This window comes from Lepisma saccharinum, chromosome 14 (assembly GCF_977018435.1).
Source record: "Lepisma saccharinum chromosome 14, izLepSacc3.1, whole genome shotgun sequence".
Classification (NCBI taxonomy): domain Eukaryota; kingdom Metazoa; phylum Arthropoda; class Insecta; order Zygentoma; family Lepismatidae; genus Lepisma; species Lepisma saccharinum.
The window spans coordinates 78,957,433-78,981,738 of record NC_139242.1 but is presented as its reverse complement, the minus strand read 5'-3'; the positions used below and the strand labels follow the sequence as shown (position 1 = coordinate 78,981,738).

Here is a 24,306-nt window from a genome sequence, read left to right as displayed (position 1 = left end):
AAATACAAATGGAAGAAAATATTTTAGCACGTAAATATGAACATCAGAAACAGTAAACTTATTTATTGTATTCAATTTAACACATATTTCCTGCGTAATAAAGCATCAACAATCTGTCCTTATTAATTAAGAGACGTAAAATAAAAACTGTCGATACGTGAACGAAAATTACCCATCAAAGTCATATAGCATGCACCTTTAATGCCATATAAGGAATTACAAAGTCCTAATTAGTTCCTATTTTGACATAGATCCAATCTGGGAACATGCTCCTCGTTTATTTGATTAGTGCTATGCGTTTCTTGCACGAAAATAAATCGTTTTACGTGTGCACAGAGCCCTTTTCAAACATGGCGTCCATGGCCATTTTGTAAATAACGCATGGTCTGTGACGTGTACTAGTACCGTTTCCCGTAAAATTCAACACACGCGAGATAGCTATCTCATGAACAACTTTGCTTAAACGTTGTAAACACGATCTTCGAGAATTTTCTTCCTATTAAAGTCACTTAAGATAATTAATTTCCTCACCTGGTGTGTCGGGAACGACGAATCCAGCACGCCCGAGTCCACTCTTACCTCTCTCTTTCCGAGAGCTCCATTCCTTTCCAACACCTATTTTTGCGATGTGCTTTCACTTCTTGCTATTATCTGCCGTTTTGTCCTAACTGCAGATGTAAAATTCCTCCCTAAAGCACGGAAACAATTCTGATTTCCTCCACTGTAGTGACATTACTCTGTTCACTCCATGTTTTTTCTTCCGGAAGTCCTTCTCCACCACTGCACACCCCTATCGATCACTGTTAGTCATTTTTGCAGAGCACATTTGTCTCTACCAAACAACAATTTTTCATGATTTAAATACCAAACGTTAACAGATATGTATATGCGTTAAGGAACCCAGAGTAATGCTCAATAAGATAAACTTTTTGCTGATAATTAACCAAAGGCATCTCGATCAAAACGCTGTATATTTTATTCTTTTGCGCCATAACTGCGAATTGCCCATGCGTGCAGTGACCGACACATCAAAATGTCCTTGTGCATAAGGAAACCGCGAGAAAATCGGATCTTAAACAAAGGAATTTACAATCCAAATGCGCCCGACAGTCAGAGCCATCTAGCGATTTTTCGCGTAACTGTTAAAGCAACAAAGTTTTCATATTGCATAGGCATTCCACCTATCGTGAATTCTCTGCACTTGATGAGTTCATCGTCTTTGGACCTGAGTTGGGCTACTATACCCGAGCAAAACACACACGAAACTCAATTTTCCAGAATACATTATGACAGTTCGTCATAAATGGCGCCCAACATAGGGATGAACCCTCACACAATACTTTTGTTACAATACTAAAGTTAGACTTTCATCAAATAAACATTCATATTATACATATTCACTAATATACATATTTGATATATACAGACATATTACTTTATTGTTTACAATATGAAACATCCCGGATCACCAACTCTGGTGACTCCATCATTCTCCAGAAAGAAGGAACCCCGCATGTGTTTTGGCGTCTTGTAGAACATAGTGGCTTGTATATTTTTGGTTGGAGCAGGAAACAAATGAATGCCTAGGCCCACCGCAACATTATACTTACTTGACTATTAGCCCGCCGCAAGCATAACCTAACTTGACCTCTACCGCATCATACCTGCCCCCACCCGCAAACTCAACAACACCCCCATGGAACTACCTAAACAACTCTTAATTCGCTTCTGGATTCATTCTATCTGAGCTAATCACTATTTAAAGGCGTAGTATGAGCCTTGTGTGCTACTACCCTAATGCGCTGCAGTTGGTATTTTCTTTGACCTAACCACAACAACGATGCAAATAGTGGTGTTCCAAATATTTATGAGATGAATACCCTTGAGCAATCTATCATAGAAAATGTCTTATTTTATTTTGGAGCAATCAGGAAGATTTCCGGCTCATCTCGCATGCTAGTACGCCGCAGAAATTTCACCTACTTGGTCAACTCGCCCGCCGCAGGCTCAATCTCACTTTACCCATACGAGAAATTTTAACCTTGCTCTTCCCCTACCCCCTCTTTACTTACACTGTCCTTAACTAAAACGTCTGATTTACAGCTAAACCCCATCGTCTGTAACATTTCATCCACACCTTCCAAATTCAAATCTAGTAATCTTTTCACCCACATTTTTACCTTGTCCCCTGAACAATTCCAAACTTTACAATTTTCTATCGACTGGTGATCCAATTTTTCTCCTGTCACACAATCTATCAATGAAAGCGTGGAATCTTTACTGTTCTTAACACAAAGATAAGGGCCGACAAAGAGGTCACAATATTTTCTTATCACCTTATCTCCGGTACCACTTAAGATCTGATTCTTAACGTGTTAAATTTACTTTTACGCAATATCTATATTCAAAATGAATCCCATAAAACTCAAAATTTGGTGTGTCAGATAGCCAGAAATATGTTTCTCTTACAAACACAATTCGATGTTTGGACAAACTCAGTAACCTTAAATGCGACTGTGCAAGGAGAATTCACCAAAGCCAGAAGCTACATCAAACAGCTGACGTCAACAGCCCCGTAATTACATGGCGCGCAATCACTGCCACCAAATGTACCACTAACATTTTTGTTATTAATACTGGAACCGAACCAGGATACTCGCCTTGAGTAAACCAAAAATTCGTTTTATATGACTTATAATTTTATGCTGCCATGCAAGATTAATTGAAATTAATTTGTTCCCTCTTGAATACTGTTTACCATCGGGTGGCATAACTCAGATACCCCCTACCATCACCATGTCATGTATACAGAGAAATCAAACCTATTGAATGTCGTTACTTAAACTCTCCAAAATACAGACTCCAGACGAACTTGTGTCAGGACTAGGCCGACACTAATGGCAAATGTCCCCTCGACACCCTATCATTCCCACATTTTCTATGTGTGGAGACGTATTTTCCCAAGGACGAACAAATACAACATCCAGTGTCCCTGATGTTCCCTTGTGTTTCTTTAGAACGCCAATCAACACGATTCTACCCGAGAAATTCGCACAAAAGTTTACAATGAAACTTGCATGCACATGTGACAACAAATTCAAAATGATACTGCCCACTTAAAAGCTGTTGGCTCCAAAATGATAGTGAGGCTGCTTGACTTGTTAAATACTCCCATTTCAAATTTCCCGCATAAGACTGTCCATCAGATATCTTTCCTGAGCTATAAATTTGACACCAGACCCCAACTGAACTGACGTTTGAAAATAAAAAAAAATAGTATTCAAATGATAATTATATTCAAAAATTTATTTTAAACTTTCCAAAGATCCATACGTTATTAAATCCTTCAAATTAAATATATTATCTTTAATATTTACATTTTGTACAAAGCGAAGTTACTATCAATGATTAAAGAGTGATGATCGCGCCGATGATCTCAACAGGCTTCATCTTTGAGCAATCATACTCAACCATATGCATCCCATGCCATTTTCTTCTGACATGAGTGCGATGCCAGATCATTCTAACCCTGTACCAAAGAGACAAAGCCAAGAGAAGACAAATACTCAAAATTTCCCCCAAAACTTTTGTATTGGTACTTTTCCGAGGAGACCCTTTTGTTCTTCTCTTCCTAATATGGCTTGGATGGAGAGATACTCTTCCTCCAGCAACAGTTCGACTTACTACCAAAGTTTTCCTGGGAAGTGAGTCAGTGGGTGACTTCATTTTAACTCTGATGCGCCTCCCATATCTGACTGAATAACCAGTGCCTAATTTCATGAAAGAAACGACACATGCCATACTGGCAATTCTTTTGGGCATAAGAACACGCATAGGACCACACCTAATGCAACTTCTGGGTTCGATTACTGAATTCCTCACAGCAGTCTGCAATGGATAACCAACTACTGGTATGACTACGTTGTGTACTGAATGATTTTGAACTATGGACACTTCAGGTAAGTCAATACTATTTTCCCCAACAGACACAACAGACAGGATAGATTTGTTCTGAGATGATACTGAATTTGAGTGTAGACACTGAGAATCCACCTTACTTTCCGGACACCCTGTATCAACTTGCACCGTGTGGACACGCTTACTCAACGAAGATGAACCTAGAGAACCACTTCGTTTACAATCAACACCCAGTAAAGGAATTTGCAAGCTCGGTTTTGGGAAAGATGCATCTTTTGTGCAGAAGCCGACAGGGAAAGACTCGTCTCTGTTACCCGACACCCCAAAAGACCACTCCTCGCTTATCAAATATTTTCCTTTATTACCCTTGTGGTGTTTTTGCTCTAACGTTCTGTTTCGGTTCAGTTCGCTGGTACTCTGTGCATAACTTTCTGACCAGGAAGTCAGAGTGCCTGTGCAGTGGTCATGTTTGACCGAATGTGAAGTACACATGCAATTGGTGACCGCAGAAGAAGTTACAACACCATTCATCAGTTCAACTTTGCTCTCTGACAAATCAAACTCCTTCGTCAAAGACTCATGCCTTTTTTCTACCAACTCAGCCCTGTATTGTGATACTGAAAATGTGAGATCGTGCAGACCCTCACTTGTTTTAACTACTTCTTGCCGCAGCTCTAAAATGCATTTACTAGTGCCCTCTAGATCAGACTGCAGTTTACCCACTACCTTACTTGTATGAGCTGCAAGTTCTGTTTTGAGCAACTGATTGCTTTCATTAAGTTCTGATTTGAGTGACTGATTGCTTTCATTAAGTTCTGATTTGAGCAACTGATTGCTGTCTCTGAGTTCTGATTTGAGTGACTCAGTACATTCCTTGTACCTTTCCTGACTCTGTTTAATAAAGGCGAACAAGGAATCTAATGTAACCGGTTCCTGCTCAGTTGCCATTATTAATATTAGCTTTAACAACAGCAATTAACCAACTAAAGATTAACCTACTTGAAACCCAACAAAAAATTCAATAACGCAGCCCCTCTGCACTTGAGTCCTCGTAATCTTGCGACGAGCCAAATGACATTCGCTCAATTTATTAATTTAGATCAGATATCCACGACTCAATAACTGAATTTCAACTTTGCCTGGTAACGCTGGTGACGAGTGCAGATCGCTGGAGATTAAAAGTTTATACTTTCAGATTTTCAAGTAGGATTTCAGATAATTTACAACTAACAATAACCCCTTTCCATAGCAACAGCAAAAACCCAATTTACACATGCGAAATTCCCCCCTTCTGAAAGAGAAGAATTAATCATTTAAACATTTTCATAAACACCAAATACAAATGGAAGAAAATATTTTAGCACGTAAATATGAACATCAGAAACAGTAAACTTATTTATTGTATTCAATTTAACACATATTTCCTGCGTAATAAAGCATCAACAATCTGTCCTTATTAATTAAGAGACGTAAAATAAAAACTGTCGATACGTGAACGAAAATTACCCATCAAAGTCATATAGCATGCACCTTTAATGCCATATAAGGAATTACAAAGTCCTAATTAGTTCCTATTTTGACATAGATCCAATCTGGGAACATGCTCCTCGTTTATTTGATTAGTGCTATGCGTTCCTTGCACGAAAATAAATCGTTTTACGCGTGCACAGAGCCCTTTTCAAACATGGCGTCCATGGCCATTTTGTAAATAACGCATGGTCTGTGACGTGTACTAGTACCGTTTCCCGTAAAATTCAACACACGCGAGATAGCTATCTCATAAACAACTTTGCTTAAACGTTGTAAACACGATCTTCGAGAATTTTCTTCCTATCGAAGTCACTTAAGATAATTAATTTCCTCACCTGGTGTGTCGGGAACGACGAATCCAGCACGCCCGAGTCCACTCTTACCTCTCTCTTCCTGAGAGCTCCATTCCTTTCCAACACCTATTTTTGCGATGTGCTTTCACTTCTTGCTATTATCTGCCGTTTTGTCCTAACTGCAGATATAAAATTCCTCCCTAAAGCACGAAAACAATTCTGATTTCCTCCACTGTAGTGACATTACTCTGTTCACTCCATGTTTTCTCTTCCGGAAGTCCATCTCCACCCCTGCACACCCCTCTCGATCACTGTTAGTCATTTTTGCAGAGCACATTTGTCTTTTCCAAACAACAATTTTTCATAATTTAAATACCACACGTTAACAGATATGTATATGCGTTAAGAACCTAGTGTAATGCTCAATAAGATAAACTTTTTGCTGATAATTAACCAAAGGCATCTAGATCAAAACGCTGTATATTTTATTATTTTGCGCCATAACTGCGAATTGCCCATGCGTGCAGTGACCGACACATCAAAATGTCCTTGTGCATAAGGAAACCGCGAGAAAATCGGATCTCAGACAAAGGAATTTACAATTCAACTGCGCACAACGGTCAGAGCCATCTAGCGATTCTTCGCGTAACTATTAAAGCAACAAAGTTTTCATATTGCATAGGCATTCCACCTATCGTGAATTCTCTGCACTAGACGAGTTCATCGTCTTTGGACCTGAGTTGGGCTACTATACCCGAGCAAAACACACACGAAACTCAAGTTTCCAGAATACATTATGACAGTTCGTCATACTTCGGAGTCGTTTCTTTTAACGTCTTAAGTTCGACGGGATTCAGTCACGCCGGAAGGCCTGGAATTGATTCTCAAGAAATCGAAACGCGGTCGACTCCGCAAAACTTATAAATTAGGTCACCGCAAAAGAGAAGTAACTCAATTACCACATAGGTCCCGGAAATTCAATTGGATTTTTTCTCTGGGAATACAGCAGCAGACCTTTTTACGGCAGCGAAGGGGTCCCTTTTGATCGCGACACGGAACAAAAACCTGGGATCTCGTTCTCCGTCTCTCCATTAAAGAAAGTGAAAAATCTAACAAGGTTAACCTCCGACGGCGTCCACGGAAGGAGGCTGGACGGAGGAAAAAGGAGAAGCTGACGCCCTAACGAGGCAGCAGAAGCCGCACTAGCAGATTCTCTTTCACGACGGTGGAACAATGGTGGAAATTCCATTGAGCTGGCGCGACAATCTGAAAATGTTTTCTCTAGATATTTCCTTCTGGCCTGGGCTCTCACAATATGGAAGACAGCAGTAAAAGAGAGATATGCTAGGATTTCCCCTCGTAACGAAGTAGCTGCTGCAAAAGGAAGTCATTAGCAAACGCCTGGCAGCAATGATCTTATTCTGTCCATGTAAACATAATATTGACGTTCCCAATGTATAATTTCAGTACTTGAAGAGGGCCTCCCCGATGGCATAGTGGTAACGTCCTCTTTTTGTAATCAAGGGGTCCCGGATTCGATACCGGTGAAGGCACCCACTTGAAACTGTAGGTCCAGTCCCGATTTGTCTTTATGTCCATAAAGTGGACTCAAAACAGCATCCCAATAACGACAGTAATTTGAAGTATCTTATAACTCTTGCTATGTTTGTATTGAAAAAATAAACAAGTATGGGGCTGAGGTCGTGTCCGAAAGGTGCAAGACTGTACTTGAAGCGAGAATACTTAGAGAATGGTGTCGCAGTTCAGTCTTGAGGCCTCGGGCTGGATGCGAAAATCTTTCGAATTGCACTTCGACTGCAGCGCCAAATACGATCTCTAGATATAACTAAGAACACATTGTTTTCTCCGCGTTTTAAACGGTTGTTTTTCACCAAAATAGTCATGTAGCATTTTATAACATTCTTGTACTTACTTTTCTACACAGAAGAACTACAACATCTGGTGGACTTTCGACTTTCATGGTTTCAAACAAATGTACAAGACAACGTGTCTAGTAAACAAGTCAACAATGTCGAGTACTCCATGCTGCGGGCTCGATTGTTCATTTAATAGGCGCTTTCGAATGTGGTGACGTCACTTCCGTTTTGGACTTTTCGCACACAGCTAAATTTGCATTTTTTTCTTCTTTAATTTTATACGTAATTTTCTGCCACTATTAAAATTGATGATGGAAAACCCATAGGATTTGAATACGGAACTTCAGACTACCACTGGACGTTTGGGGGGGGGGGTCATCTTTGATAGAAGGTTGGCATACGTAGCCACAAACATATTACGAATATATAAACAAAGCACACCACACGAAGATTCACGTGAATGCTCTAGAAGGAATTCTAAGTATTGGGTTGACGCTTAAGTTCGTAGCGTTTGTGTTTGATATGGCAACACTGCGGTATTAGGAGTTTGCTTATCGTTTAACGTTCATCAATTGGAGTGGCATTGTTGTGCGTGTGAATACGCATTGAATTTTACAGATTTGAAGAAAGACGGTACTATTTATGGGCTAAAGAAGAATAACAACATTTCCGACATATTCTTCTGTCCGAGTTTAACATGGGGGCAAAGGCAGCGGGGACGGCTCGAGACATTTGTCCCTTGTACGGGGAGAATGCCAACGGGGAGAGCAGGGCAAGAAATGTTTTTGTCATTACAAAGAGGGCATTTTTGACGTAAGCGTTTCTCCACGTTCAGGAAGACCATCGGGCTTTAATGAAGACAGTTTAGACGCTTTAATCCACGAGCATCCACATCAGTCGACTCGAGAATTAGCAAATGTGATGAACTGTGACCATTCAACCATGGTGCGACAATTGCATTCCATGGGTAAGGTTCAAGATACAGCACGCTTTAAATGAAAACAACCAAATTAGCGAGTAGGCCAGGAAGACAGCATCAAATGCTGCGACACGATAATGCACACCAACATGACAAAAGCTGCTATCCAGGAGTTTGGTTGGGTAGTTATTGCACATCTTCCTTACTTCCCCGATCTTGCGCCCTCGGATTGCTACTTTTCAGCTCCCAATCCATCAATCTTCAAGGAAGCTCCTTTGGTGACGAAAATGTTCTTCAAACTTGGCTTGACGACGCTTTTAACCCCGAATTAGCTGATTTTTCAGGCGTTGAATTGAAAAACTGACCCAGCGTTGGCGTTGGTAGACAGTCATAGACAATGAAGGAAAATATATTACTGATTAATTTATGTATTTTGTTCATTTCAAATTAGTATCAAATAAAAATACTTTTGCCACGGTGAAAGAAAGGCTACGAACTTATGCATCAACTCAATAATTTTTAAAAATTTGCACTATCACAGCGGTATTTCGAAAGGAGAGGAATTTTTGAATTATTTTTTTTTCCGAGGCCAAAGGTTGAGTGGAGCCTTAACGCTCTCGGCCTCCGAACTGACAAATGCATTTGTTATTAATACCTCTGACTATTTGGAAATATCCTATGTTGAGTTCAATGGTAAGTTGCTAAGCTTCAACGTATTGGTGAACATAGTAGTTGAAAGTTCATTGTAGAGGTTCAAATTCAATTCTTCAGTTTGATCTTCAAATTGGAAAAAAGTATGACACTAGTGCAACTTAATACAAACAGTGCTTAGTTGGCGTAAATTGTCGTTCAATGTGTTTCTTCAACAATGAAAAAGGGCCTCCTCGATGGCGCAGTGGTAGCGTTGTCGCCTTGTAATCAAGGGGTCTCTGGTTCGATATCCGGTGGAGGCACAAGTGGGTCGGATCTCACTTTAAACTGTAGGTTTAGTCCCGATTAGACTTATTGTGCATAAAGTGGACTTAAAACAACAAATCAAATCAAGTCAATAATGAAAAGACACAATTTACTAAAATATACCTAACTACCATCATTTAAGAGTCCTCCTCCGTTGCCGTGCGGTCTAAGGCGCTGTGCTTTGGGCTTCGACTGCGGGACGGCATAGGTTCGAGTCGGCCTGGGTTCAGTCTCTGCGTTCTCGGCCTGTGTATAGGGCATGTGGCAACCCACCATCGTGAGGAAATTGGGGAGCTTCAAGTGAGTAGCGTAACCCGGTATTGGAAATGTCCTATAACGGCTGGAGTTCGACGTGCTGACCACACTTCACCCCATTACTGGTTGAAGAACTCCACTCACGAAGAACTCACGAAGAACTCACGGGTTATTTATTTATTTACCATCATTAAGAATGTCCGTCCCTACATACAAATAGTGGTGGTCCCCTTATGATGACGTACGTACACCCTTAACAGCGGCTTTGGTTCCATTAAATGTGAATATGTGGCGATTACCGAGTACTCTGCAATTCCTCATCCCTATCAATTTACAAGTACGAAGAACGAATGGTATATCACTTGCTATCAAAATAGGCCGTCATAGTGGACGTTTGAGATTTTTTATTTTACCTTGAAATGGAATTCAATGAGAAAATAATCTATTATGGAAACGATTTGTAATTAGTCGTGTAATGGTTGAATACTCTAATTTTAATGGAATGCTTCTTAAATAGAATACCCATAAGCGATATTCTTATGTCGGCCTGTTATGTCAATCAAGGCGCTTTTCTTCCTCATTATACTATATACCGGCAGGCAGTTCGTTATCCATTGCTTACTCTGACAGACGAATATAGATTTATACACTTAAAGAGTTAAGAGTTTAATTCTGGCACACAGAGCATAATGATATATGAATCTGCCCTCATAATTCGGTTACTTGGAACCAATCCACCATTTAATGTGTAGGTATCCAGGATCAAAACAAGTTTTATATTTTACGCAAACTAAAATATTGCAATTTTTCATGTGACCATGAACACCATTTCTCTAAAGATAAAGATAACCCAAGTATTCATTTGACAGGAAAGTAAATGAACCGTGAACTAATCCAAAATGGTTAAATCTACACCAGGAACAAACGATCACAGTCATCGCACAAGACTCTAGCAACTTTCGTGTTCTGACGTCAGCACGGAATGCCTTCATTGTTAGGTTAGGTATATTTGGTTTAGTTCTCTTGTCATAAATACACTGCAAATGTATTATTTATGCTAACAGAACTAAGCCTAACAATGAAAGCATCCTGGGAGGTTGCTAGAGTCTTGTGCGATGAGCGAGACCTCATACCGTGTTGCTCGTGTGAGTTATAGGTTCGTCTATCAGCTTCTTTTAATCTCACGAAGCCTCAATCCTGCTTCGAACTTCTTTACTCTTTGTAGTAGAGGGCCAATTTCACGCCACGAGGTTTGGTTCCAGCATGAAACATTTCAGTTTACTTTTCGCTTTTAGGTTGAGAGAACCTGCCGGACCCAAAACTCCGGAGCTGCTTCCGGAAACGTGATTTTCCACGGGGCGTTGGAACCCAAACGGACACACACACCGTTCCCTCATCTCTTTACTCTGACGCTTCAAGCGGAACGTAACATTTGCTGTGCATTTCGTATTGGTACCGAGAGTGAATCTGTTCCACATCTCCCCTCTTGCCTTCTCCACCGATCTCAACTTCAGGGTGCCTGATAAGTCAATGCCTGTTTTTAAGTTGGTAATTCATAATGTATAAACCATATCACAGGAAATGAGAACTAATTGTGTACCATCCATGTTGCTGGTAACTGAACAGGTCAACAACGCTTAGCACAGAAGAGCAAGCAAGAATTGCTTCAAGGTACGAGGTATAGTGTGGCCTTAGGCCGGGAGCGCACAAACAAAAGGCTACGTTAAAAATGTAGGAGCACACAAAATCCATGGCGATGTTGCCACGTTGTGTCAACTGTTTTTGCCTTTCAAGGTACCCCGACTGGGTCCTTATAAGTTGACATATTATATGTATCATATATTATGTGAATGACTATATTCATAACATAAGACGGGCAATGTATCGCTGCAGAAGGAGGGAGACACCAGTAGCCCCCAGAGACATAGTCGAAGCTAACCTAACCTAACCTCAGAGTTGATCACTAAAGAGGAAGATATAATTGGTACTATATATATGTAATACTTTTTGATATTTGACTTTTTATGCAATTAAATGATCCTGTACACAGGCCAGCCATTACACAATCATAGATGTGGCAACGCAGCATTGGATGTTGTGCGCTCGTGGCACCTTTCATATACCACAAGGGCACACTTTCACGCTAGTGGACTGCACCCTATAATGTAGACCAATGCTCTATAAATGAACTTGTTCTAATACTTTTTGTTTCCTATTTCAGGTTAATTATCAGCCGATGGGAGGACGAATTTGATCTTCTCTTGCCACATTGCAAGCATAAGGTAAGCTGTGCATTTTTCGCACAACCATTTTAAATTATATTATATATATATATATGGTATATATATATATATATATATATATATATATATATATATATATATTCTTAAATTGAAGCCTATTGAATTCATAAACGTCTAGTGTGTGTAAAAAATACATTATGTTTAAATTAAGATAACAGATATTTAGTGCACTTATAAAATTACAGGTAACTCTTACTGATCATTTCTTTTAACAAAATATTCAGATTCTATCCAAATTCTTTATACTTCCATATCAGCAAATGTAAGATAATATTAACATAGTCACTTACTTAGCACGATTGGCAAAATACTCCAGTGGCCCTTTTGCAAATCCTTACAAACTTTTTCTGGATGGTTGACTCTCAATGGATGGAAATTCAGCGTGTATAATCGGGCGATCTTACCATTCATTAAGGTAATAGGTTAAGTTGATTGATTAAGTTGGTGTTTTAAGTCCACTTTATTCACAGTAAGGCTAATCGGGACTAAACCTACAGTTTAACGTGGGATCCAAACCACTGTGTGCCTCCACCGGGTATCGAACAAGGGACCGTTTGATTACAAGGCGACGACGCTACCACTGCGCCATCGAGGAGGTACTCATTAAGGTAACAGGTTATGAGGATTGTTTTTTTCTTCCCTTTCTTGAGGTTATAGTAATGCTAGTTTGATTTAATAACTTGCTAGGTTTTATTCTTGGTAAAGCTGTCACATTCATTAACTCAGTGGCTTCCAAATTGTGCGCAGCAAAATGTTCCAATATTTTCACTGATATGACACTTATTTGTTAGTCTACACGTGGTTTTAGAACTTTTTACACATAAAATGTTTCTGAATTTGAAATGTGTGTTTATTTTTTAACTTAACGCAAGCAACCTAACCGCACTAACTGAACGTCGCAAGTGTTAGATAGGCCTACATTCTGACTTGGGCATCGAGGAAAGATCTTGAAACACTAAGGGCGCCGTGAAACGAAAAAGTTTGGGAACCACTGGCGTTACTTCTTGTTCTGTCTCGGTAACACAGCACCGACAGAGCATTATTGTTGCTTTGTGTCTCCCTATCAGTTCCACCTTATCATTCACTGTGATCGACGCGATTAGTCTAGAGAGGCAGAAAATGACAAAAAGTGAATCACGTTTGCTGCTAGCTTTGCCTTTTAATAAATTATCAATACAAATAATAACGTCCCCGTGGCGGAATGGTTAGCACTACGATGCCAGGGGTCCCGGGTTCAAATCCTGGCCTGGGCATGGATGTTTGTGAGTGTCCATTCCTCAATTTCATCACTCATCTCAATCTTCGAAAATTAGCCAAAAGTGGCACAAAACCGAAGTAAAATAAAGCAAATCAATCAATACAAATAATAACATTGCATAGTATTAGCTGTAGTTGATGAAAGCATGCAGGCGTGTGCAAACTGAATTGATAGCTGTCCTCTGTCACGAAGTCGTCAGAATCACGCCTTGTAAAGCCATTACATTTGCTCCAACGTCTATTTCATTAATTCATCGTTCATCCTCATTGTTGTAATTATTCTAGAGAAATAAGGAGTGAAAATGTGAAGGAAAATAACCATAATTGAAATCGAAAATGCATTTAGGCTTAGCGTATTCGTCCCAGACCTCCATATATATTTTTCTTAAAGAAGGAGAAAATTTAATCGATTGTGTTGGATTGAAGAATATTTTTAAAAAACATAGCACAATGCAATGTCGCTCGTGAACTAGACAATTCTAGAGATATTGATTGTTATTTCAACTGATTGTTATGCCATTCAGTATTGATCGTTATTTTCACTAATTGAGGTGGCTGTAAAGTATACTGTTAGATATCTTTCGCCATTCATAGGCATTACATTCTCAGCCGAGAAACAAAGTTAATTAAGTTAGTTTCAGTCAGATCCGTTTGTTCATCAAAATTTACAGATTCACCCCTCATATTTTTAGATATCATTCGTTTATACAGAAGTTGAAAACCGGGCCGTCACGGAAGGGTTTAGCACCTAAAAAATGGGTTATGCATCACCATTATTGTTTACGACCGAGAATGCAGAAACTGCGGGCTTTGAAACCACCGCATACATAAACTTTGACGTGAACGAGTACGCAAAACTAATTGTGGACGAAGCAGCACCACATCGCATGACAGAAAACCACCATTTCCACGCGGACACGCGGCGTCAGTGCTTCATTCCGTCTGCCAAATTAATTTGACTCCAATTTTCACCGCGATACTGCACCACGAGTAACGAGGTCGGAAGTAGCGAGTCATTTGAGCTGGATTCGAATTAGTGAGCCTATTTTTCTCCGGTTGCCCCCCGCTTCTCGTTTGTTAAAGTACGCAGTTCTAGGGAGCCGGGGGTTGTAAAGGAGTTTTGGAAATGGCTGGCCACAGGCCACGTATTCGTTAACTAATTTCTATTGCCTGGAAGAAAATTAACATAGAAAAGGATCGTTCATTACAAGTTTAAGGGTAGAAAGAGCTAAATTGGCTCCTGCGTATTCTCTCGCTGAAGGCTATGTATGCTTTACAAAGCAAATCAGCATCTACTCGTAAACGTTGACCCATACCTCCTCTGTGATCGAGTTCTTTGAATACTCGACTTAAGATCTCGCTAACGAATGTTTTGGGTTCTAGTCTAAACCAAGACATGTTCCATTGCGTTTTACCTATTAGTTAATGTCATCTAGACGACTTCCGTTGCGGAATGGTTAGCACGTCGCGCTACGGTTCACCAGAGGTCCCGGATGCGAATCCCGATCTTGTTTATGGGTGTGAGTATATCTTCATCAATTTCATCGTCATCGTCGCGATTAGCTAAAAGTGGCAGAAAAGCTCCGCTAAATAACAAGTCAAATTATATTAATGTCATCTAAACATCATTGATCCTATTTATCATCATAAACGTAATACGTAAGAAAGCGACGTATAATTGAGTTTTTGTGAGTTTGTTGACTGACAAATCCAACACTGATTAATGTCTATTAACTATACGTATTGTCGTAATATTCTTACCATTTTAATAGGTTGTGCATGTCCCTTTATAACCCTGCACTTTTAACTTTTCCCAAGGGGCTTTTTAGATAAGGGACTATTTCCCCGTATATATTGTGCCGAAGTTACCAACAATTTTAATTCATTCATTCATTCAATAACTCAACTTACTGTCTAGGATTTAGTGCATTCTATTCATTCAATAACTCAACTTACTGTCTAGGATTTAGTGCATTATATTCATTCAATAACTCAACTTACTGTCTAGGATTTAGTGCATTATATTCATTCAATAACTCAACTTACTGTCTAGGATTTAGTGCATTCTATTCATTCAATAACTCAACTTACTGTCTAGGATTTAGTGCATTCTATTCATTCAATAACTCAACTTACTGTCTAGGATTTAGTGCATTCTATTCATTCAATAACTCAACTTACTGTCTAGGATTTAGTGCATTCTATTCATTCAATAACTCAACTTACTGTCTAGGATTTAGTGCATGCTATTTATTCAATAACTCAACTTACTGTCTAGGATTTAGTGCATTCTATTTATTCAATAACTCAACTTACTGTCTAGGATTTAGTGCATTCTATTCATTCAATAACTCAACTTACTGTCTAGGATTTAGTGCATTATATTCATTCAATAACTCAACTTACTGTCTAGGATTTAGTGCATTCTATTCATTCAATAACTCAACTTACTGTCTAGGATTTAGTGCATTCTATTCATTCAATAACTCAACTTACTGTCTAGGATTTAGTGCATTCTAGGGCCAAACGTGAATTCTGTGTCAATTTTCGTCAGAAGCATGAAAAATTGCAATATTTGCACATCTGATCATTCAGAAACAATCCCAGGTACCAAAACTACTTAGCAAGTGTTTGCCATGGAATTAGAATTCGAGAATATGTTCCACATAAGATTTATTCATTTAGTCAAACAAAACTTGATTGCCTTCGTAAGGCATAGACACCTCACACATACTGCGAAGAAGGGCGGTCTCTTCGGGCGCTGAGCCAAAAAGGGCGTAGATAGAATAAGAAGGAAAAAGAGATTGAGTTTTTGCTGCAAGTCCACTTTATGCGCAGATAGGCTAATCGGGACTGGACCTAGAGTCTAAAGTGAGATCCGAACCACTATGTGTCATCGAATCCGAGGATCCCTTGATTACAAGCCGACGACGTTACCACTAGGCCTTCGGGAGGCCCGTACAGTGGTTCGGATCCCCATTTTAAAATTGTATGTGCAGTTCCGATTAACCTATCTGAATACTATTAAAGGCACGCACTGGAGCTGAAACTGCGAAGCGACGCAAGCGTACTACTCGTGTAAACCTTTTTCGAGCAGGCCTCATCTCCAGGAATCTATCAACTCGGGGCAGGCCCCGGCACCTAGCAACCTGTTGGGTGAGATGAGTAGACATCGGATTTTTAGGTTCTAAAAACGTGTGCTTTTAGGTTCCTAAAATAGCCTCTAAAAATCCTAAAATAGGTCCTAAAAATCTAAAATTAGGCTAAAAAATCCCGAAGTAGGTTCAAAAAAACTTAAAATAGTTCAAAATTCCTGAAAAATGCTGAATAGGTATAGTCACCTGCAATGAAAATGGGACACCTATATCCTGAAATACGCACTAGGGCGATGGCGAAACTTACCATTAGTAATTAATTTGCTATTAAAATCCACTCTTCGCCATATAGTTAGGCAACAATCGTTTCTCATGTTATCTACAGTCAAACTCCGCAATTTTGTCTGTGAGGATCATCTTGTATGCTGAAAATAATCTTTTAACAAGAACATAGACAGTGGTGCAAACTTCAATGCTCAAAGGCGTAAATGCCACAAAGCACCAAAGTGACGCGAAAGTGAGCAAGGCTGCACAGATCGGACCACTTTGGCTTGTACAGGTAACAGTGGCACCAGATATTTTGCTTTGTTTTATTGCTTTGAAAAATCACCATGGACTTGGAGGAAGGGAAATCGACAGAGAGTACGTTTCAAACACGTTCCTCATTGAATTTTTTCGTGACCAAACAAAGCAAATGTCTCTGTGTGACAAAAATCCTGTAAAACCTTTAAAAATATATAAAAACCTTAAAAAATGGCTGTTGTTTCACTCGCTTCCGTCCCAGTTGGCGCCCAACTTAGAGTGCTTAAAAGAAACTTTGAGAATGACTAATTGTTTTTACAAGAGTTTTCATATTGTTGCTGCATTTTGCCCCCGATATATTCTAACGTCCCCTTTAATTTGAAGCTCACCTTTTATGTGCAGATACACGGTCCGTACGGGCTTGTAAGTATTGTTGAATTTTATCTTGTACTACAATATTAAAATAGCAAGTTACGATGAATATATCTGGACAAGTATATATGCTGTTGATCCGTCATTTCTGGATACTGCTACATAACCAATGAAAACCAACCCTCATTGAGCTTCTTTCCCCTACATTACTCCTACAAGAGAAGAGATACCAGATTTAAGGAAACATCTCACGAAGAGCGGAGGATGTTCCGATATGAGCTCTATTTTTTCTCCCGATCTTAACGCCCTAGTTCCTATGGGAAAGAACATAACAGATAAGCCTCTTGTTTTCTATGGAGACACGGACAACTTCGCCTTGAAGCAAGCTACATTCTTTCCTGAAACGAAATTGGAAAGGAAAAGAGGTTGGGGGATAATACATGCCTATGAGTCTTCAATTTCTTGAGCGTCCCTTGGTGGGAGAGGCGATTTGAAGAAGGCTTTCGTCGTTGTTCGCTCTCGGACGGAGATTGCTGTGCAAGATTGCATAATATGCAGGATATATAATGAAAGTACACACTGTTAGGATGGAAGGTGGGTTATCCTCTCTTCCGCATAATCATAAAAAAACATACACCAAAGCTCATCGCAATTGAAACTTATTAGCGTTAAACGTAAGAATTTAACATGTAAAATAGAATGTGTTCTAATATGCTGTTGGATCAGTTTTCCATTAGAATAACAATATGTATCGTTGTATTTTTAACCAACACTCTTCAGAGGATGGAAATGCTCTGGAGTTTCGAAAGGAATTTTCGTAGCTGCAGTGTATTTTGGATCCATCAGTGTGTCATCGCAAAGTACACCATTAACTTCTATCGTTGATTTGGGCACAAATAATGCAAATCAATACATTTATCTATTTATTTAACCGTCCTACAGCCTAGTTAACTAGAAACTCGTTGAGTGAGAATCAGACGCTGCTATAATGGAGGGAGTTTCTTAATTTTTCCTGGTCTTAACTTTTCTTGCCCGACCTCTAAATAAGAAAGTATTGCGAGTCTATGTCAGGTAACCAATGCAAGTAATGATGACAGGAAAGACTGCAAATAACATATCCTTGCTGGGAAACAGTCGTAAGAAAATGTTCTACAAGGGAAACCACGCGGCACATAGGAGAACGGTGGATATCAGGAGGGTCGAACATAAACGGTTGTGTACTAATTGTAAACAATATCATCCTAATTGCGTATACAAAAGTGAGAAATAATTTCATGTCCTAATTGCGAACACATGAAACTGAAAAACTCTTTTCAAAAACAAATAAGAGTGGTGACCCAGAGAGACAGCTGGTTCGACTTACATCAATAGCCAACCTTATCGACTTAGCAATACCCAACCTGATCAACTTATCATGGTCTTCTGCTTTGTAAATCCCTCCAAGGTCATTTCACCCTTTCAGTCTGTCGACGTAATCTGACTTTCATTCGTGTGTTCAAGACTCGAAAACCCCTTGGTTGCACTGTAAAAAAAAATACACTTTCTGCACACTTTTGGAACACTTCCTAGAAACTACTTTTGATCACTTCTTGTACACATTAAATGTGCACAAGAAGTGTACAGGAAGTGCTTCAATAGTGTACACGAAGTGCTAAAAAGTGTACAAAAAATGCAGCAAAAGAAGTGTACAGGAAGTGTGCAAGAAGTACTTCCAATATAAAGGTATCCCAAAAGTGTGTAAGAAGTGTGCTGCAGAAACTACTTTTGATCACTTCTGGTACACTTTACACATTTGGAACACTTGTGAAAATACTTGAGCGACACTTCTTGCACACATGAGATATATCGCAATTCAGTACTCATACTTAGTTTCTAGAATAAAAATACAGTTCACTCACATTTAACTTGACAATTGAAAGAGGAAAAAGCAACAACTTTCAACTGTGAACCTTAAATTTTGTGAGATGCGTGTTTGTTTTTCTGCGACCAGTTACCAGTTACCAGTTACGAGTCTTGGCTTGCTTTGCGCAATATGATGTGGAGTACCAGCGTCTGTGGACACCTTGCCTCCTCTTTGAATTGTTTTTGAAATGGCGTGCGATGTTTTCGGTGTTGAATTCCACTCCTGCAGCTGTCGCTTGGGGTGGGAAAGTGAGGGTGGCAGTGGCGGTTAGGCTGTGGTCACTTTTCACTTGTCGTGGCTGGTCGGCTCAGGGTCTTGGTAGACGATGAGTGTGTCTGTGTGGGTTGGCGGTACCAATGGCTCGTGCCGTTGGATTTGGGTTTTCCTGGAGTTTGGCCCAGAACGTGGCGGTTGTCCGCTGGATCACGTCATCTAAGGGTGGAATGTCGAGGTCTTCGTGGAGTTGGACGTTTGTTGTATACCGTCCGTGTCCGCTGATGATACGTAGGACCCTGTTCTGTATGACTTGGAGTCTGCGGAGGGTCGTCTTGGGTAGGTGTTGCCAGGCAGGGCAGGCGTAGAGCAGAGCTGGTCGGATGATTGCCTTGTACAGTTGAAGTCTGGTTTCCAGCCGCAGTCCTGGCGATCGTAGCATCGGGTAAAGTGCTCCCACGCGTTTGTTTCCTTGGTTGACGATTTTGGCTATGTGGTCTCTGAGATAGAGCCCTCTGTCTAGTAGCATGCCGAGATATGTTGTGGGGAACAGGTTGTCCTTGTAGTCTGAGATGGTATTCGCGCGGACGGCGTCTACGAGAGAACACGATGGCGGTGCTCTTGTCGGGATTCACTCGCACTCTCCATTGTTTTGCCCAGTGATCGTATTGTTGCATTTGTTCTTGCATTCTGATGTAGGAAACACGAATATCCTTGGCTGCCGCAAAGTATGCGGTGTCGTCTGCGAAAGTGGCTGGGAGGCAACCAAAGGCTGTTGGTACATCCGCTGTAAACAGGGCGTACAGCAGCGGGGAGAGGGAGGATCCTTGGGGTACTCCAGCCGTGGTTGTTCGAATGGTGGAGATGGCTCCTTGAAACACTGCGAAGAAGGTGCGTTGATGTAGGTAACTGTCCAGCAAGCGTACGTAACAGTCAGGTATTCCAAGTCTGTGTAGCTTGTATATGAGTCCTTCGAGCCAAACCTTGTCGAAGGCCTTCTGTATGTCGAGGAATATGGCTAGTATGTGGTGTTTCCAGTTGAAGCGTACCGAGAGATGGTCGACCACCCTCACCAGCTGGGTGGTCGTGCTGTGGTGTTGCCTGAAACCAAATTGGTGGTCTGGGAGTAGATCAAAGTGTTGTACGTGGTCTTGTAATCGGTACAGGAGGAGGCGCTCGAAGACCTTGCTGACGTGAGACAGTAAGCTTATTGGCCGATAGTTCTGTGGGTGTAGCGGGCTTTTCCCCTTCTTCAGGATTGAACATACTCTGGCGGTTTTCCAAGCTCTCGGGTAGTAGCCAGTGAGAAGAATGGCGTTATATATTTGGGTTAGGACAATCAGGAGTTTCCTTGGGGCTTGCTTCAAGGCTTCTGTCGGTATTTTGTCCGGGCCTGGCGCTTTATTGTTTGGCAGCCGTCGTATGACTGTGTGAATCGCTCGGGGAGTAATTAGGTGTGGTATGTCTGCATGCGGCTGCTCTCTGAATGTGTCCAGGAAGTTGTCCACCGTTGCTATTTGTTCCTCGTCGCATGGTTCTGTATTGGGAGAAAACTGTTCTTCAAGGTTGTTAGCGATAGCGTCAACTTGTTCTTGTGGTTGAAATAGAAGATTGCCCTGTGGGTCGTGGAGAACTGGCGTCGTTGAGCTGGCGGTGTGTCCGCGGAAATTTCTTGCGAGCTTCCAGAATTCGTTATTTGGCTTGTCCGAGCTCTTCAGTTTTTCGTCCCAAAGGTGTTCCCTTGATCTTTGAAGGTGTCCTCTCACTCGACGTTTCAAGTTCTGGAGGAGCTGCCTGTATTGTGGATGTCGTGTCTGTTGATATTTGCGTCTGATCCATCGCTTTAGGTGCAACAGGATGTGTAGCTTGAGGTCCGTTGTGTTTGGTTGCTCTTGACGGTTTTGTTTGGTGGTACTATTTCGAATTGCTGAAGTGATCTTGGCACCAATTTCCTCAACGGCCGTGTCGATATCTTCCGGGGTTGCAACGTGGAGAGGCAGCTGGATTGCTTCGTGAAGAGTTGTTTTGTACTGCTGCCAATTTGTCAGCGGTCGTGTTGGTGCGGTCGTGAGATGCGTCAGTAGTCTATGGGCGACAACACATATAACCGGCTCATGGTCCGAGTCGAGATCGGCGACGACATACGGCGCTACGGTGAAGTTGATTCCTTTGTGTAGTGTGATGTCTAAGACATCCGGCCTAGCTCCATTTTTGGGGTAGTGTGTCGGATCCTTTGGTGCTGTTACCGCAAGGTTTATAAATGGTATGTGGTTGAACAGCTGTACTCCGTTTCGATTGGTGACCCTAGAATTCCACTCTGGATGTTTGGAGTTCAAATCTCCAGCTATCAGTACTCTGGTGCCTAATGACTGTAGTGTTTGAAGGTCTTGAAGCTCTACCCTCGTTTCCGGTCTTTTGTATGCTGCAACAAGGACCAACGGTTCAGTTGGTGTGATGATTTTGATGGCCAAGGCTTCAATGGTCTGCAGTTGTGGGATGGTGATTGTCTCTGTGGGAAAATCTCTCTTTATTGCTATCATTAGGCCGCCTTTTGGGGTAGGTCTGTCTTGCCTGTGTATGATGTAGTTTCGTAGGGTGAATCTGTTCTTGGGTTTCAGGTGGGTCTCGTTTATTAGAGCGACGTCTATCTTTTGCTGGTGTAGATAGTGTAATAGTTGCAGTCTTTGGTTGAAAACTCCATCCGCATTCCAGTAGAGGAGAGTCATGTGCCGGTGTACTTGGGTTTTCTTAGAAGCACCCATCGTTGAACATGGCGATGACTGTTTCAATGCACACCGTGATTTTGGTCGGAGTGTCGTCTGCTGATCGGAGTTTTTCGAATCCATTTTTGATGTGCTGGAGAATTTTTTGGATATCCAGGCCATTGATGAGAGTTAATATTTTCTTTATGTCATCGCCGAGGGTTCCTTTTGTAGACGTCGTTGCCGGTGTGGAAGCTACAGTATTTTGTTCAGCTTGTGTGGTGCTCTCCGCTGACGTGGTTGGCTGGGGTACATCGGGTTGGGTTTCTTTTGTTTTGTTTTTCATGACTGGCCATGCCGGAACTGGCGGCAATTTCTTTACTGGTTGGTTGTAATCAGAGGCTGCTGGTTCTGTCGTGGGTTTTGGAGGTTTGTAGTTCGCCTTTGTTTGTTTGTATTGTTGGAAGGCTTTGCATCCTCTAAAGTTGGCTGGATGTGGCTGGCTGCAGTTTGCACATTTGGCCGGTGTAGATCGATCTGTTTTTGGACATTCCCTCGTATGGTGATTGTCTGCGCATTTGACACATCTTGGTGTCGCATTGCAAGTATGCTGACCATGGCCTATTCTCTGGCAGTTGTAGCACTGCAGGGCATCCCTTGCTTGGTACGTTTCTATCTTGACAGGCATATGCAGAAGGCGTGTGACGTCGTACATCTCCTTGGTTATTGGAGACCGTTGGAATGCGGCGAGGAACAGTGGCATTTTTACCCGTTCGTTGCTTGAGTTGTCTTTCTTTGACATCTGGGTTACTTGGATTACCGGGAAATTCTCGTCTCTGAGTGCTTCCTCTATGTGCTTTGGGTCCGTGTCGTATGGTAGGCGTCGGATGACCACTTTCATCGGCCGATCTGCCTTTGGGACTCCGGTGGAAAAGGACCTTCCCGTTTGTCGCAGAAAAGCTATCATCTTGTCGTAGTCGCTGTAGTTGCGGCAGGATATTTTAATGTACTCCGCTGTGGGATGTACTTGCGGGTTGTCGAGATTTGGCGTGAGTGTAGATATGAAGGTGTACTTCGATATTATATCATATATGAAAACAGGAGGTGGTTTGCCTGTCCTCCTTGTGTCAGGCCTTGTTTGTATTTCGTCTTGTGTTAGAGGAGCGAATCTGTTTGGGTGGAAGAAATCCTGCTCAACTGTTCCTTGTATATCCGGCTTCACCCTCCTCTGGGTCGTCCTCTTCTGTGGTGCTGGATTCGCTATCGCTTTCTGCTTCACTTGGTTTTCCGTGTTTTTGGTTTGCCAGTGTGCGTGTATTGGTCTTCGTCGTGCTGGGAGTTGGTAGATTGACTCTGTCTGTGTCTGCACATGCCACTTTGTTCTTGCTGTTCGCTTTATTGTTGACCTTTTCCTGGCATTCTTGTAATAGTGCATCTAATTGTTGGTCGAAGGAATGTTCACTGGCTGTGTTCTTGGGCTGGATCCCAATCGCTTTTGCAGGCGTCGTTGGTCTGTCCGGTGTTGATTCTGGGTCGTTCTGGGGCATTCGTGTGCCTGTCCACCGCTGTTGACCTCTGCCTCTTGATAAACCACCTCTTGTACGCATTTTTCCTCTTTCAGTTCTACCTCCTTTTCTTTCTATTCGATGATCAGTCTATTTATCCCCCTTGATTCTATCTCTCCTCTTTCTCGCACGTGGTTCCGTAACAGCAGGCAACGTTCGCTTGCCCGATGTCCAGTATCTTCCTTGTTGTTAGTGTGAGATATCGCCTTTGTTCAACACGTACTTTCTACTTATATAGTCCAGAATCAAAAGGTTGCTCATGGGAGATTCACTTTTATTCACTGCAGTACATTTTCTTCTTTAATTTGTATCTTAGATGTTCACATATTTTTCGAAGAGTGTTAAAGCACAATTTTTCACTATGATTACAATCGAACGTATCATTATTTGTTGTACAAAAACTTATGTTTCTTGTACACATTTTGACAGAACCATCTAGCGGCCGGTGTAGGAACAACCAGCCCCCCGAAGTTAACGATCTGTTTTGGTGTGCTTTAAAGATGAATAGTTCGATTTAAGAAAATCTATTAATTTCCTCGGAACATTCAACTTTATCCTTCTTCAATTTTAATGAGATTTATCCAATTATCAAATTGGTACATTAAACAAAAAAGTATTGATAGTT

At 41.2% G+C, this 24,306-nt stretch overlaps 1 protein-coding gene across 2 annotated transcripts in view; it reads left to right on the top strand.

The window, feature by feature from the left end:
• LOC145999075 (ly6/PLAUR domain-containing protein 6B-like) overlaps positions 1-24,306 on the top strand; it is a 357,012-nt gene that overhangs the window by 168,218 nt on the left and 164,488 nt on the right. For both annotated transcript variants that reach the window (XM_083136043.1, XM_083136044.1), the window contains exon 3: positions 11,971-12,031. The gene's annotated coding sequence lies outside the window, so the exon portion shown is untranslated. The remainder of the gene's footprint in view (positions 1-11,970; positions 12,032-24,306) is intronic.